General features: G+C 40.1%; 1 protein-coding gene across 3 annotated transcripts in view; it reads right to left on the bottom strand.

Moving 5' to 3' along the window:
* Positions 1-17,571, bottom strand: part of cntn4 (contactin 4) — a 215,442-nt gene that overhangs the window by 97,012 nt on the left and 100,859 nt on the right. The window contains exon 1 of one of the 3 annotated variants that reach the window (XM_031899921.1): positions 52-331. The exons of 1 other annotated variant lie outside the window; for it this stretch is intronic. The gene's annotated coding sequence lies outside the window, so the exon portion shown is untranslated. 3 annotated transcript variants of the gene reach the window in all.

Here is a 17,571-nt window from a genome sequence, read left to right as displayed (position 1 = left end):
CACAGACACTGCACTGCATGCATTAGACCCCCAGTGCCAGCATGTACATACGATAAATGCAGCTCCATGCAATCCATCCCAGTCCCAGACGCTCACATTCTGCTCTCGGCTCTTCTGATTTGGACACAGAGAGAAGCTGCTGCGCTGGTCCCTGAGTCGCTCCGAGTCTGAGCTGCTCTGTGCGCCTCTCTCCACCAACCTCCCCCTAGGACTCACATAATTAGCACAGGAACCCAAGAGAAGAACAGAGAGCTACAGCTGTGACAGGGGAGGGGGGAGAGAGGGAAGAAGGAGGTGAGAGTGAAAGAGAGAAGCGCTGAAGGTAGGAGGGAGAGAGAAATGAATAGAGAGAGGGTACGAGAGAGAGAGAGAGAGAGAGAGGAAGAAAGGGACTGGGAATGGAAGAAAGGAGGAGAGAAGGGGAGGAGAAAGAAAGGAGTGAGGAGGGGTTACCATGGGAGGAGACAGATAAATAAGGAGAACAATTAAGAGTGAAAATGGATAAGAGTGAAAAGTACCAATTAGAGGGTGAAAACAAAGAGGCAAGAAAGTAGCAGAAATGTGTGTCTGTAGAGGGTGCAACAGCAATATAGGACTGAATGTGATTTACCAGGGAATACTGTCATTGCAAGGAAAGGAGGAGGGTTACCTGTATAGTCTCTACCTCTCCCTATAACAGGAATAAACAGCTACTGTGCTCTGGCAGCGCTTGGAATAAATCCCCATCCCAGATTCACACAACATTTGGATTTATGAGATTAACAAATGCACAAACATGGTCTGCCCATAAACAAATATTTCTAATAACTAAGTATAAGAAGGATTTCCAACCTGAGTGCCTCCAGCTGCTGCCGAACTACAATTCCCTGCATCCAAAAACTCATATCATCCCTGACTCCCAGTCAACTGACTATACGTGGTTACTAAGTGCTGTGTTCCAAGGTTCTACTGGGTCAGTATTTTCTAATGCCATTTATAAGAATAGTGAAGAATGATAACAAAGACAAGAAGACAAGGTAACTAGGTGGCAGTCGTAAGTTTATTCCAGCTATGGCAATGGTACATGCAATGTGAATGGTGGCTTTGGCCTGTGTACCATAAGCAAATAGAGCGGCAGGGCTGCTGTCCAAGGTGCTGAATACAATCCAGTCCAATGTATAACTCTTTCTGGCAATTTACAACTCCCAGCAACTCACTGCAGCCAGCCACCTTACACCAGCAATGGCAATATTATTAAATCTGAATATAGTATGGAAAGTACTTAAAGTACCAGTAAGATGACAAAATCCTGGTTGAGCGAAGTGCCACATCCACACACTTAGCATTAAGAAAACATCATGCCGCCCACTTGTGTCAGCATACAATGCAGCAGCCATAGAGCTGGGGCTATTAATACGTATTGATGCATACCTTTGGCTGCCTTTGTAATGCCATGGTGAGTAGTGACAATGTGACAGCATTAAATAAAGCAAAAGAATTATTATTATGCCACACAGTTTCAGCTTTTCAGTAGCACAAAACTGGTAGTCCAGATATAATATTATACAAACATACTTTCCCAATCAGGATTTCAGCACCTTAGAAAAGAAGTACTGTATTTATACAGAAAGAAAAGTACCTGTATAAAGGGATTGAATCAGGGAATATAATACTTATACAAGGAGGATAGCATACCTAGCATACCTAAGCATGATATATTTTGCTTATATAAAGATAAGAGAGTCAAGCATTAATGCCTGGTGTAGAAAGAGATCTTGATTAAGACATAAGAGGGTTGATTCACTAAAGTGTGATAAGCGTTATTCCATGCTTTTGTGTGTTAAAATAGACGCAAAAAAAACGTGTGATTCGCTAAAGTATTGAACAGAATTGTATTAAACACCATACCCATCTCTAACCAGTTTTTTTATAAATGATGCTCAATATAAAGTATATTAAAATAAGTGAATGTAAAATTGACCAGTGTGCTATTCTAAGCACTTTTGCAAAGATTTTAAGATAAGAAAATATGTACTGTTAATATGAATGAATTTCCTTACAATAACACCACCTGCTGGTCAGTTTCAGACTGGAATCCAGTTGAAGAACTTGTCAGAAGAAAGCAAAAAGACTGTTTAGATGTTCTGTTTAGAAAAGAGAAAGAAACCTCAAAAAACTTTTCAAACAGATGAACATCACAACCATTCTGTTTTACTTTTTATGTTACAAATGACCAGTGGGAGCACATGTAACTTTCATTTAGATCAGTGTGGGGCCACAATGCAACTTCCCGATGGAAGAATTAACCCCAATTCCCAGAAACCAATACTCTCTGAGGTTTTCCAGAAAGTGGGAAATGTATCTAGAAAGACATAACCACACAGTTGCTTGTGTTCTATCCCCAAAATGGCACATTGCCGGGCAACGAGACACAAGCCTAGTTACAGTATGCTACTATAATGTTCCTTACACATAGTTTTTGGTGATGTTGCCTAACAGTCTCTGAACATAATATCCAGAATCAAAAATTACCCCATTAAGGTGTAAGCTATAAACCAAATTAAATAAGTGAGAAGAAGTTTCATATTCTCAGCTTGTCGCACAAATGAGAATACAAATGTCCCTTTATTAGTATATTATTGGTTTATTATTATATTATCTGATTATGATGCTCTCTTAAGGGCAATCCTATCTGCATGTGTTACAATAAAAGGGAAATAGTTAGTTTGTAAGCAAACAACTGCAATATACTATGTTTCCTAATTATGGTGCCCCCCCAATGGTAACGTGGGAAGAGAATGCCTGCTAGATAAACTGTGGAGAAAAACGAGGAATTTAGGAGGAACCTACCATTTATAAGGGGAGAAGAGTGCTAGATATTTATACAGAGAGAAGTACATCTGTCATTTAAAAAGAAAGGAGAGTACTTGGGGGGGGGGGGGGGTGGATTGCTTTATATTTAGACTGGGAGCAGAGCCATTTATTAGGGGAGGAGAGTAACTAATGTATAGGGGGAGACAGAGTAATTGGCATTTATATAGGTAGGAATGTAGTTGACATTTATACAGGGAGAAGAATACCTGCCATAAAGGGAGAAGAGTAATAATATATAAGGCTAGGAAAGTAACTGACAATTATATAGAAAGGAGAGTACATGTAATTTATAAAGGGAGGAGAGTAATGCATAAAGGGAAAAGAGTAACTCTGATTTATATAGGGAAAAGAGTACCTGTCATTTATAAAAGGATGCAGAGCAATTAATGTAGAGAGGGACAGTCATTTGTATGAGGAGGAGAGTAGCTGATATTTATGCAGGAAGGAGAGTACTTGATATTTATAAAAGGAATGAGAGTAATTCATGTATAAAAGAAAAAGAGTAACTCTGATTTGTCTATGGAGGAGGGTATATGTCATTTACTGTATAAAAAAGGGAGAGTAATTAATGTATAAAGGGAAAAGAGTAACTGTCATTTATAAAGGGTAGACAGTAATAAATGTTCAAGGGGAATAGAGTACAAGTCATTTATATAGGGAGTATCTCTCATTTATAGGGGGGGGGGGAAGTGTAGCTAGCATTTATATAGGGAGAAACGAAGCCCTCAATTATAAAAGAAAGGCGAGTAATTAATTAACTGTAGTTGATAAAGGGACAAAAGTAGATGTTTTTGAAGGGAGAAGAGTAACTCAAGTACATAATACAGGAGGAATGTACATATCAGATAATATCTGATGATTTATAGAGGGAGAGGTGTGCCTTACTTTTCTAGAGTACACTGTATTTATACAGAAAGAAAAGTACCTGTATAAAGGGATTGAAGTCAGGGAATATAATACTTATACAAGGAGGATAGCATACCTAGCATACCTAATACAAGAGGGAGTATATATAGGTGATATAAAAGAAGTCATTACTATAGGGGGTTGCAATAAATGTCACTTCCCTGGCAGAACCAATTACAGAGCTTATGGCACAGAATCCATCACATAAATAATAAGGCGTCTTTGGTGTCTCTTTTTTAAATAATAGATGGAAAGCCCCATTGATTTCTACCAGGGAGAAAGAAGGATATATGTCATTTACACTTGAAAGAGAAGTGTTGGGTGTCAGAATGAAATCCTTTACACATCCCTGAGAATCAAAGCCCAGGCACAGGCATACTGGAAATATAAGCAATAACTACATACTTATTTATGGTCACTCATGAAAAAAGGCCAAGTAAACTGCACTCCCATGACACCAATGATATTTCCACCTGGAGAAAAACAGGAGTGTTGAGGAAGCAGCTCATATATATATCCCTGCCACCGGACAAACAAGGAGGAAGGGTATTATCTAATAGAGAGAGAAATGATACTAATCACCTTTTTATTATTAAATCCTTCTTAATAGACTTGTCGTGTACAGTGTTGGATACAGTAATATAAACCAGCACAGGATTAATAGTTATTTAACCCCTTCTTCCCCAATCACTCACCGCTTGGCTGGAGAGGCTGCCAAACTATAGGATCACTGGAACACATTATCTAGCCATGTCCCATAATACAACCATATTGGGACAGCATTAGAGATCTACTATCCCAACTAACCTGTCGCACTATACAGAAAGACTCTCTCACATTCATATTGGGCAAACCATTCCTGGGCCTACACAAAACCTCTCAAGCCTTGATGAATCAAGTCTTAACAGCCGCCAAGCTAGCCCTCACAAGCAAATGGAAATCAACACCACCACCTTCTTTAGCAGAAGTAATAAAGAGAGTAAACAGCAACAAAGACTTCGAATCAAGAATCGCATACATACAGAATAAAAATGCTCAATTCCTAGAGACATGGGCTATGTGGGAATTAGTAAGACCAACATGACAAATCCTATAACAACTCAACTCGGAGACACACTCAACCCAAGGAAACACCAACTAACGCAGCCTCTTCCACACAGTCGAAACCCTACCAAGACTACCAAAATAAGACCACATAGCAGCGGTGGCGTCCGCTTCGAAAGCCTTCAAGACAAAGAACCCCAAACCATCCGACTACTCACCCCTAGACCTGGGGAGATTCCAATGAGACCAGCCTATCTATTGATGCCATCTATCCTTACTGTAATCATTCACATGCCATGTTCATGTATATTTTGCTTCTTTTTATTTTTGCATTTCTTTAATAAAAATCTAAGTTACAAAAAAAAAAAAAAATAGTTATTTAACCAAACTTGCTCAATAACACATTTGGCCATTATTTGAAATAGCCCATTTGTGGTGTGTTTTCCCCCCCTAACTTACAATGCATCCCCTACAAATCAACAGAAGCTTCTGACGGTGCAGGTTATTAATTGATTAATCAATAATTTAAAGTGCTACGGTAATGTAGGTGTCAGTATTCCTACAGCTAGGGCTGAGAAAATCCTCCCTGTATCTCCGCCTGATAGGGGCTAAGCGATAACACAAGGGAATAGGCAAGCACTAAATGAAATCCATGTCTTTTAAAATTGGCTGAATGCTGAATCCTTTAAATTAAATTAAAGGGTAAGTAAAGTTCACCTGTTGAGTTCAGCCTGTCTGTCATGTATGCGGTTCTCGTTCTATACTATTGTTTCTCCCCTGATTCACATACCTTTTCTGGCTGTTTTTATTCAGCACAGCCCTATGATATAGATATGAGATTATCAGCTATGAGCGGAAATAGAGGCTTAATGTGCTAGGGCTCTGATCTATGAAATGCGGAAGTGTTGTTCGATTACCGTGTCGGCTCCTTCTACCCTCAGGCTAACCTCTTTATCTCCTGTGCCCTGAGCACTATCAGACAATGAGCTGTAAGAAGCATCATGTAAAATATAATACAAAGAATTGAGTCTCTGTATTTGTTTTTTATATAGGGAACAAAAAACAGTAGTAGATGAAAATGGCAATATATATATATACATGTTGCTTTGCATTTGTGGTGAGTGCTGATATTGGGAGATTATATATATTTATCCTTGAAAGGGACCAAAAGGGACCAAAACGTCAGTTATACATGCAATACACTTGAGATTGTTGGACCTATAAGACCCTTGGTGCTGGTTGTGTTTTATCTTTATATATATATATATATATATATATACAAGAACAAAAGGAGCACACCCTATAGAGACCCAAATGCCCAGGGTGCTGGCAAAAAATGATAGTATACAGACAGTGAACCGCACTCACCAGGACTTTGCAAAAAAATAAGAAGTTTATTAGAAAAAGTCTAATAAATTTCTTATTTTTTTGCAAAGTCCTGGTGAGTGCGGTTCACTGTCTGTATATATATATATATATATATATATATATATATATATATATATATATATACACTGTATATATATATATATATTGTCCCTGAAGAAGAACACATTGACTGTAGGCTTCTACTGTAAGCTTTACTATATTTTGCCTCTGTCCTATATGTTTTAGTGGTTTGCTACTTCCAGAAATATGTTGCCATTACTACAATACTGAATGGCCACGGCCACATATAAAAGCAGGGCAGGGGGTGTATATGACATTTATTAAGGAGATAAAATTCCTAGAGTGTATGTGAGCCTGTGGGACCTGTCATTTGTATAGGAGAAGGGTCAAGCCATGTGCAGGATGTGCTGGGGACACGTTCAGAAAGGAGAGCAAACATGGCCTGACAGTCTGGCAGAGCACGTATCATTCAGACGGGAAGGATGCCAAAACCTGTCATTTATTTAAAGTGGACCTGGCACCCACAAGGAAACGTTCACCCTATCTAACTGCATATTGCTTCTGCTAGCCATTTAATAAAATCACACTTCTTAAATGATGTGTCTTTTCCATGGTAACCTCCAGGGAACATGTACTGCGCTGAAAATTAATGCTGACAAAGTTGAATATGCTCCTCTATTTAATTGGTTTTTGTATTCTTGATTGGGTACGGGGTGGGTTCTTTATTTGCATTAAGAGATTAGGGGAAAGAAGGGCAACCTTCAGCTCTATTACAATTCCCAGCATCCAGCATTTGGTGGTGTAAATCCCAAACATATTTAGGGCAATGAGCAAAGTAAGGAGTTCAGGACCTTGGCCAGCAGCTGTTCAGTTCACTTTGAATGTGGTCCCCATCATATAAATGTGAAATAATTGAAGTATCCATGTGAAATCTGTTCATATAGAATTAGAAATGAATTCATTCTGTTTAGAGCCACATTACAGAGAAGAAGGATTGTGCAATATCTGGCATTCGGCGCCTTGGGCAGAACATTTTTATTCCCTTTTGCATGTGAAACACAGAACAACACCAGCATACTCATTTGTAATATAGTATATAAAATGAACTTGGAACACACATCTGTAGAAGCATATATATATATATTCCTATTAGATCTTTGGTCTGTGACTTTAACTTGGATATTTTGATTAGAATTGGATGCTGGCAAATGTAATTTATTATGCCGATTTAAGATGCAAATTTATTTGGGGTTAGAGGGGAAGGGAGAGGAAACTAAGGGAGCAGCAGGCTTGCATGGAAGGATGATGTTTCAGTTTTACTTACACAGTTTTTTGACCCATGTTTAGGTTTGAGGGTAATTAGAGAGTCAATATGCTCCACGTGCCTTAACCCTAAATATATGTGGAGCAGAAACCAATGGGTTTTTTCATATATGCGCCATTACTTTCTAAAAGTAGAAATCACCTTGGTGCAGGACGGGTTAGGGCAGGGATCCCCAACCTTTCTTACTCGTGAGCCACAGTCAAATGTAAAAAGACTTGGAGAGCAACACAAGCACCATAAAAGTTCATGGAGGAGCCAAATAAGGGCTGTGATTGGCTATTAGGCAGCCTCTATGCACACTATCAGCTTACAGGGGCTTTATTTGGTAGTAAATCTTGTTTTTATTCAACCAAAACTTGCCCCCAAGTCAGGAATTAAAAATAACTCCCTGGTTTGGGGGCACTGAGAGCAACATCCAAGGGGTTGGAGAGCAACATCTTGCCCCTGAGCCACTAGTTGGGGATCACTGGGTTAGGGTGTCCCTAACCTTTTTTATTTTTTACCTGTGATCCACATTCAAATGTAAAAAAGACTCAGGGAGCAACAGAAGCATTAAAAATATACCTGGGGTGACAAATAATGGTTGTGATTGGTTATTTAGTAGCCCCATGTGTACTGGCAGCTTACAGGAGACTCATATTCTCCTGTCATAAGCACCTGTTATGAGGCGACTGGGAACAACATCCAAGGAGTTGGTTGCTTTTAAGCCACTGGTTGGGGACCACTGAGTTAGAAGTAGTGGGGGAGCTTATGGCAGCCTCATTAGTGATGGATTTTGTTTTTTAATGAGAGTCTTTAGTGACAGGCAATTGACACTAAGAGCAAATAGAGAAGAGACAGGGGAGTCAAGAACAAGTCTCTCGGAGCCCCTAAAATGTGTCCAGAACCAAGGCAGGCATGAGCCAGGAATGAAGGCACGAGAATTCTCCAGTGCCAGGGTAGATTCAGAGTTTTGTATCTTGAGAAGAATAAAATTGTTAGGGCTGACTTGCTAAGCAGCCTCAAGCTCCACCAAGGAATTATAGTAGTGGTACTCTGGTGGCCAAACTACCAGTCATGGGATCCCACATATACATAAAGAGGGGTAATTCCCCCCTGAACATACCCCAAAATACTTTTATTAAGGCACACTTCATAAGTACTATATTCCTTGTAATATTATTATATTATCTACCATATTGCACCATCCTCCAAGGACCATAAGTGGTCTGATTGTAGCCCATAGCCAGACAGTTTTCCTCAATGTTGAAATAACAGTTTCCCAAACTATAAAAACATCCTATGTAAGTGCACATATCAAAAGGCTATGGCTGTAGCAAAGCTTTGTCTAATATAAATCCTGCTTGGGAATACAGGCAGATAAAGCTAGTGATATATTAAGGCAGCGCATACAATGGAGGCAAGCTGGAAACTTTCATCACGGCTTACTTATCCTATGGGGCCTCATAATCAATAAGCAAGCTTTTTCAGACTCTCAGAAAACTCAGCCCCAAAGAATAAAAAAGGAAATGTTAACAACTTTGTCAAGTTAGATACAATTACTCCATTTTATAGCTCTGGGCCATAATCACAGAGAAAGACAGAGATTTTTAGATTCCGCACAAGGTCCCTCATAATAACCTGCCTTTTTGCACTTCTGGTAATTGGGGAGCTATTGCTGGTGATTTGATTCCCACTCGGCTTTCGCTAATCATAGTCCCTTCAGCCAATCAGCTCCCAGCAAACAACGAGCTGATTAATTGTGCGCTGAATGTCTTCTCTATTTATATCTCCGCTGCGCTGAGACATCTTAACAGGTCTGCCCGACTCTGCTCACAATCACACAGAAATAGGTTAATTAAACACGATTCGGAGAAAGGCAGGAAAAGAGAGTAATGAGAGGCAGAGGGCATGGGAACACACCATCGGCCGCAGAGGGGGTAATGGGAACAATCAAATACAGTCACACAAGTGGAAATATTGCCGAACAGGTGGAGCTCAAGCGTGAGAGACGCAGACACAGCAGCTTATAGCACCCTACTAGGCTCTCTGCAAGTATTATAACCACAAGGTGCTGGCACTGGTGTAACTATAGAACAGTAATCCCCAACCAGTGGCTCGTGAGTAACATGTTGCTCCCCAACCCCTTGGATGTTGCTCCCAGTGGCCTCAAACCAGGTGATTATTTTTGAATTTCTGGTAAGGAGGCAAGTTTTGGTTGCATAAAAACCAAGTATAATGCCAAACAGAGCCTTCTGTAGGCTGTCAGTCCACATAGGGGCTATTAAGTAGCCAATTAGAGCACATATTTCTACCCCCAGGAACATTTTTTCATGCTTGTGTTGCTCCACAACACTTTTTCCATTAAAATGTGGCTCACTGGTATAAAAGGTTGGGGATCCCTGCTATAGAGAAAGCAGACCCCGCAGTGGGGTGGGAACAGGGGAGAGGGGATAGGGGGGCCTGGACAAAGTTTAAAAAAACTGTAAAAAAAAATCCCTCTCCCAAGCTGGGGAATGGAGGACAGTGATGGGCGGGGAGCATGGGAAATAGGGGGATGGAAGGGGATTGGGTGGCAGTGAGTGGGCAGGACAGGGGTAACAGTGGCTGTGCACAGGGTCTCTTTCAAAAATGTTTTGTTGGGGGGCCCGACACTGACTTTGTTGTTCTTGAAGTTTTCATCTGAAACGATTGTGTGACTTAAAGGACATGTCAACCCCAAAAGTGTTTTTTGGCCCAATAAAAGAAAAAATTCTAAGCAACTTTCCAATATTTATTACAATAGTTATTGCTTTCAAAGTTATTTGTAAATGTCATTGCTATTGAAAGCAGCATTTGCTGAACTCCTGGTTGTTACTTTTTCAACAATGTTGCAAAGGTCAGTCTCCTCCAGCGAGTCAGGTCTGTCAGGCTGCTGCCTTGGGTTACAATGTTTCAACAGTCTGAGCCACCAGGGCCGGCAAACACTGCTTCTAATAGCAATTATGTATACAAATAACTCAAAAACCATTACACATTTGTAATGAATGTACCCATATATATTGCAAAGTTACTTCGAATTTTGGTTTTCTTTATTAGGCAAAAAAAAAATATTTTGGGTTGACTTGTCCTTTAAAGACATGCTACATTAGTGCATGATTCTCTGTAAGTCTGCTGCACCTATGCGTTCCACAGTAGAAACCCTGGAATTACGGTCATGTTTAAGGTGTCAGTAGATGCAGTTCCCTCATTGGGGGGAAGGGAGGGGTGATATCACTTTAACTTGCAACACAGCAGTAAAGAGTGACTGAAGTTTATAATTGCACAAGTCACATGGGCACCTGGGAAAATAAGAATATGTCTAGCCCCACATCAAATTTAAAAATTAAATATAAAATAATCCTGTTTGCTCTATTAACTGATGCATTTTGAAAAAATACATGTTTTCCCATGACAGAATCCCTGGCAAGGCGCAAAACGCATCACGTGGTGGTTCCTAGCTATTTAACGATTGTACAAGTCCTTTCATTTACCTGGAATAAAAGCAAAATTCTATGGATTTAGAGGTGCAGCCCATTGTAATGTTCAATCAATGAAGTCACTAAGGGTCAACAGATCAATTATGCTTAAGGTTATACCCCTTTATATCTCTTTTCAGTCCTTCCAGCCTTAAAGGCATAATGCTATAATATAAGCACCCCTTTTTATATTTTTTTCCATATTTGAGTCTGGTATTTTTTTCTGCTTTCCTTAGTTAAATCAGCTACAGGCATTTTGAGGAACCATTGTTGTTAATAAACCCTCCATCTCTTTAAAGGAGAAGGAAAGGCTAGTAAAGAGTTAATCTCAAGCTGCAGGCATACCTTCAGTTGTCTCAATAGTGCCCTTAAGTCTCCCCATATTTCTCCCGTTCAGATGATCAGAAGCCAAACAGGAAGAAAAAACGCTGAGCTGTGTAAAGAAAGTTCCCATAATGCCTCACTCCTGCAGCAAAAGCAAGACCTGTGTACATGCTCAGTTAGTTATACTATGAGTCAGCTTCCTGCTGATTGGCTCAGATCCACATTCCTAAAGGGGGAATGAGTTCTTAGCATTCTTGAGGGTGGGGGGAGCAGGAAGCAGAGAGCTGCGTGTCTCTGGCACAGGAAAACAGACACAACTAATCTTTTGATAGAGGACTCAGTGCAGTGTTTCTGTGAGTGCTTATGGCTGTATTTACATAGACCTTTCTGATAAAGCTTACTTAGTTTTTACCTTTCTTTCGCCTCTGGGCTTCCTTTCTTTTGACTCCATTTCTGTCTTTTTAAAAGCAGCATTATTCAAACTGTGGCCCCCCTAGGTGTCCTTAAACGCCCGGTATCCCAAAGAAGGCCATCTTGCACACCACAACAGCCCTACTGTTGGTGTTATACTACTACACCCACCATGGTGGACATGGTACTGGCTCTTTTGAGTTCAACATTAGCTGCAGAGTGGCAGGGTGCATATTCTTGATATATATACCAGAAATAGCGTGCAGTTGGCATACAATATATGATTTTTACTTGTATTTATATTTTTAGTACACAGGGCCTTTGTATTGAAACAGAGGGACCCATAGCAAATACCCCTTCTTCCCTATCCCAGCCCTACTGACGGACATCTTGGCAACATATTTAAATGGTTCCCTCGCGGGGAAATAGTATGGAAGAAAAATGACCATATTGCTAATGCTGTTAAAGAAATACTTATTAGTCGATCCCCGCGGGCCTCAAACACAGAGGAAACAAATCAAAACGAATGTTCCTGCTTAATAAGGCACATGCACAAAATCAAGGTGGAAAGGGTCATTTAGATTAGTTAAGTCAAAGGAGACAGAAACATCACTCAGCAACCGCAACAAATACAACTTCTGGAAAAAGGGTAATTGCTTTGGTTAAATTAAAAACTGATTGCAAAACAAAGTAAGACGAATTGAGAAAAAAATATGTTAAATGATATGATAAAGGACCGGCGCCGGAGCCATGGCGGGGAATCAGGAAGAAGCAACGGCAAATACAATAAATATAGAAGGGTAGCGTAAGGCCATGCCTGTCTGAATTCAGAGGAAGACACTTTTTCTTGATGTTCTAGGTTGTTCTACTGAACAGCCTAGGATAACAAGTATTAGTACAATATACAGTTAGCTCAATATTCACTCACTTGGAACATGCCTACATATTGGTCAGAATTGATTAACTAATGGTTGGATGAAGCTGCAGCTCCAGACTGAGCTGTGAAATAGGTCCAAGAGTTCTCAGGTCTTGTACTATTTGTCATTGTTCAATACAGGGTGCTATTGGTAGGTGTGTGGCTAGTGTGGCCTGGCTGAGTGCTAGATGTGTATGTAGATGTATTTGCTTGACTGATGAATGTGGTTGTATGTAGAGAAGGAGCCCCTAACCTTTGTTACTCACAAGCAACATTTAAATATAAAAAAGCTGGGGAACAACACAAAAAAAAGTTCCTAGTGGGTGCCAAATAAGTGTGTGATTGGTTATTTGGTAGCCCAAATTAAACTGGCGAACTGCAGGAGGTTCTGTTCACATGGTCTTTGCCTTCAAGTGAGAAATTTAAAAATGGGCACCTACAGTACTCTAAGGCCACTTATGGGTTGTTAAGCAATGTGTTGCTTGTGAGGCACTTGTTGGGGATCACTGATGTAGAGTGACTGCAATTGTCAGTTTCCTACTTATTTTAAAATGCTTTGATGGACAGGCCAGTGTCAGCCCTTAATCCGGCACTAATATTGGTCTGTGTTTTCATATAAGATAGATGGGGGTTGGTAGATAAAACATAATTCTACTTGCCTTAAACTACTATTCAGCAGCTATACTAATGGATGGATTGATGGGCCAGAGGATAGATATTCTACTATTGAACAAAGTACCATTCATTTGGACACTGGTCAACAATAGATGTTACAAGGGATGTTGGGTTGTGCTTCTCCATGGAAGGCTGCTGGGGTCTCCCTGATAGATTAAGGGCAGCTGATAGTCTTACCCGTTCCCTCCTCCACATGCCAATGAAAGGTGCCAGTGGGGGGGCAGAGGATGGCATGTTGACTGCAGTGGGATGCTGGGATCTTCAGTTCAACATACACTTGAGTGTGCAATGTTGCCAGTTGCGGCAATTGCGGTTAGAAGTCAGCAGAAGTAATTAAAGTCAGATCCTTGTTTCTTTAGAGGTATATAATATAAAAATAATTTAAACACAGCGAGGATATTGATTAGTGAAATTTTGTTTGCCGGCTCTCAATTCAGAAGGGAATGTTTTGAACTTTAGAAGAAAAACTGCAAATGCGTTTGATTGGTATTTGTTTGCTTCCTCTGAACAGCGACGAGACCCACTTGCATACGATCACGTAACAGCAGCAATACTCCAAGCAACTGTATGTACATTTGTGCTTATTTCCAAGGTACAGGCAGAGCCATGTGTGTGAATGCACATGTAGGCAGTTATAGGGCTGATTTACATGTACATACTGTAGGTGCTGTCGAGATTTACTCTACTGCGTAGAATGCCAAGTGCCAAGCAATAAGAAACTAATGTAAGGAGATGCCAGTGTGGCACTTTTCTACAGGCTGGTGTGGTTCTCTCTAACATTTTGGTACTCTCTAGTGAAATAGACTTTACCTGTCCTTTATGGATGATACTCAATTCATACCACTCTGGGTCCCTATTCTGGTGGATTGCCTGGTATGCCAAACCTAGTATATTAGGAATGTGGGGCTCAGGTCTGGACTGGTATTCAAAATAGGCCCTAGTTCTTTAACTACACAGAGGCCCAAACAGCCCCCCACTAGCCAACTAAATAGTGAGTGTCTATGGCATCTTGCCTGTGGCATTTCCCAGAACCGACAGATTGCCAGTCCAGGCCTAGTAGGGATGCTTTACTATCTCATTCTCTACCAGCTTCTACTACAGCACCTCTAATTAGTCACTCATGTTAATTCTCACTCCTAGGGCCCCTCTATTATGGCTGGGACTTTTCCTGGGGTGCCTCAGTACCCTTGTCCCTGGATACACTTCTACCCCTTCCCTCTCCTCTCCCGCTCCTACTCTCCACACCTGTTTTTGAAAATGTTGGTAGCAAATGAAACGTGCTAGCAACCAGTAAGATATCAGCAACCAGATGGATATCAGAGAGAAAATAATAGCTAGTAACACCAAGAAATGTCCAAATTGTATTCATTGGCATAAGTGATCCCTAATCTTTTTTTTACTTGTGAGCCAAACTCATATGTAAAAATTTCTGGTGAGCCAAACAAGCATGAAACAATTTTGGGGGGTTGCCAAATAAGGAATGTGATTGGCTATTTGGTAGCCCCATGTGTATGTATGTATGTATGTATGTATATCTTTATTTATAAAGTGCTACTTATGTACACAGCGCTGTACAGTAGAATACATTAATACAAACAGGGGGTTATTAAGATAATAGTAGATAAATACAAAGTATAAATATATATATATAATAAATAAATAAATACAAAAATACAAGATACAGTTGCAATAAGTTAAGAGTCAAAGACACAAGAGAATGGAGGTCCCTGCCCCATAGAGCTTACAATCTATATTTGTACTGCTAGGAGGCTTTGCTTGGAGTAAAACTGTGTCTCTGGGTTGTAAAAGGCCCCAACAAGCAGATCACAAGGAAAGCATTAGGCTGGTAAATGCCCCATTCACTTCTGGAAAGCATCAGCAGACCATCAGACAGAGAGATGCCGAATGCAAGAAAGTCTGTTGAAACTGACTCCCATAGGAGACAACAGTCAGGTAGTATGGACAATGTCAGCTGAAATAATTGTGTGTATGGTGATTTTAGAATGAGGGTAGGACAAGTAAATGGGGCACTACATGCATTTGGATTCCAGCGAGTGAAGCATATGATCACATTGAAATGCTTTTCATTTCTGCCAGGTGTATATTTATATGACTATCCACTCATGTATGTGCATTTGTATATGTCAGTGCTCTCTCAGATGACTGGAACCAATGGAAGATTAGGCTGCATTTCTACAGTTGAGTCTATTACCAGATCCCAGTTTTCTACATATGTCAAGTGGTACATCAGGGAATTCCAATGAATGGCGTTTTTTTTTTTTCCAGACAGCTTTTTGTTTTATTGCCATTTTAAAGTGTGGCAATTTGCTTTACAATTAATTAGAAGCATTCTAAATATTAAAGCTGCATTAAGTGCTGTGTATAGGCATTACCATATATGCAGAAGGATGCACTCCATCACAGAATGCAGGTTGCAATGCCCAAGGGTAATCAATTTTTTATGTTCACACAATTAAAAATTTGAAACACACAAAATTATTTTCCACTCCGCGGTTTTCTGTAAATTGCTCGTCATTAGTGATCCCCCACACTGTGATACAAGCTGTGTGGAGCCCCTGTTTATTGAAGCTGGCGATGAATCCTGGAATTTCCCCTTATGTGACATGTGAACTGGGATATGGAGCCTTCACTTAGACACATCTTCAAAGCAAAGAACAAACACCACCCCACCAGCAATTTCCTTGTTGGAGTCTATGGGGGTTATGGAATAAAAGGCACTGAGTTTGCCCAGGAGCAATACCAATCAACAGGCAGCATATACTTGTCACCTGTTTGAAAGCAAACATCTTATTGGTCGATATGGGTTACTGCTCCTTAGCAAACTTAGTGCCTTTTATTACATAAGGGGGTATATATATCAACACTGATCATAACACTAACATTCCCACATTGATATTACACACACTTCTTCCCTGACACATGGTAATGCTCCACTCCTTGTCCTTACTCCTTATGAAAATCAGAAGCATGTTAGAATGAGCCAATGAAGTCCTTGATCCGAAGCAAAAATTAAGCGTACCCGATCAACATTTGGACGACACACACGGGCAGGTAAGCATCCTAATTGGTCCTAATCGGCAGCTTAAATCTGCCCACATATAGTTACCTTTAGCTGTCCCAAATCTTAGAGAACTGCCTGCAATAAAGGGTAACAAAACCTTGAGTCCCCTTGAGATCCCTTATAATTTGTAAGTAGCTAATACTTTTTTCTTAGCTATTAGTATCTCTGATATTGACTTGCATGTCTCCCATTCTTAGTGATACTGACACATAGTAAGTAAGTATTCCTAACCAGTTTGTAAGGTATAATAAGTAATATAACATCCAGTCTAGAAACACAAGCAGAATAGTCTGTTTCCATAATTTTAAGTCATTTCAAGTTCCAAGTTTTATTGTCATATACAAATAGCAATGAAGCATCATTACCGTAATGACATTTTTTTTGACCCGTGTTCCTCCCAACTTTACATAGGCAAAAAAAAATACAAATATTAAATATAATAAAAGTGTGCAATAAAGGTACAAGTATTTACAATAAAAAAAATGCAATGAAATATTTGAAATTGTACAGTGAGGATTTAAAGTGGCTTTGCTTAAAGTGACACTGGGAAGAGTCCAGTAGTTATGGGGAGTGTGTGTTAGGCAAAATGTCAGCAGTTCAGAAGCCTGATGGCTTGTGGGTAGAAACTGTCTCTGTATCTGCTGGTGTGGGACTGGATGTTCCTGTACTGTCTGCCTGATGGTAGGAGCGTGAAAAGTCTGTGGCTGTACACAGTCCCCTATTTACAGTCCTATTTACAGTCCTATTTGTAGTCCTATTTACAGTCCCCTATAGAGAGACACAAATGGAAAGTACTCTGTAACCCTTTGTATTGCCCTTGGTACATAACAGGGTGCTTTACCTTTACCAGTCTCTCTATGTAATGGCCATTAAGTACACCATATAATATATCTAGTAGTTTTATGTATGATAGGGGGATGACTCTAATGATGGGGTTCCAGGGCAAATGTCCTCTCTGGCCTAAAACTGACCCTGGTAACACTGAGCAATGTACCTCTAATTTCAGGAGCATTTTCTGGCTCTTAGTGACCTACACACATTAATGAAATATCCCACAACCCATTTTTTGATAACACTTCCAGACAGAAACATACCCATTGCTGACAGTGGGTAACACATGGGCACTGAATACTAAAATTGCTCTCAGGCTGACATTGAATTTCCACCATTA

The sequence above is a fragment of the Xenopus tropicalis genome, chromosome 4, assembly GCF_000004195.4.
Source record: "Xenopus tropicalis strain Nigerian chromosome 4, UCB_Xtro_10.0, whole genome shotgun sequence".
NCBI lineage: Eukaryota > Metazoa > Chordata > Amphibia > Anura > Pipidae > Xenopus > Xenopus tropicalis.
Note: the sequence above shows the minus strand (reverse complement) of the source record. Positions and strands in the feature narration are given on the sequence as shown.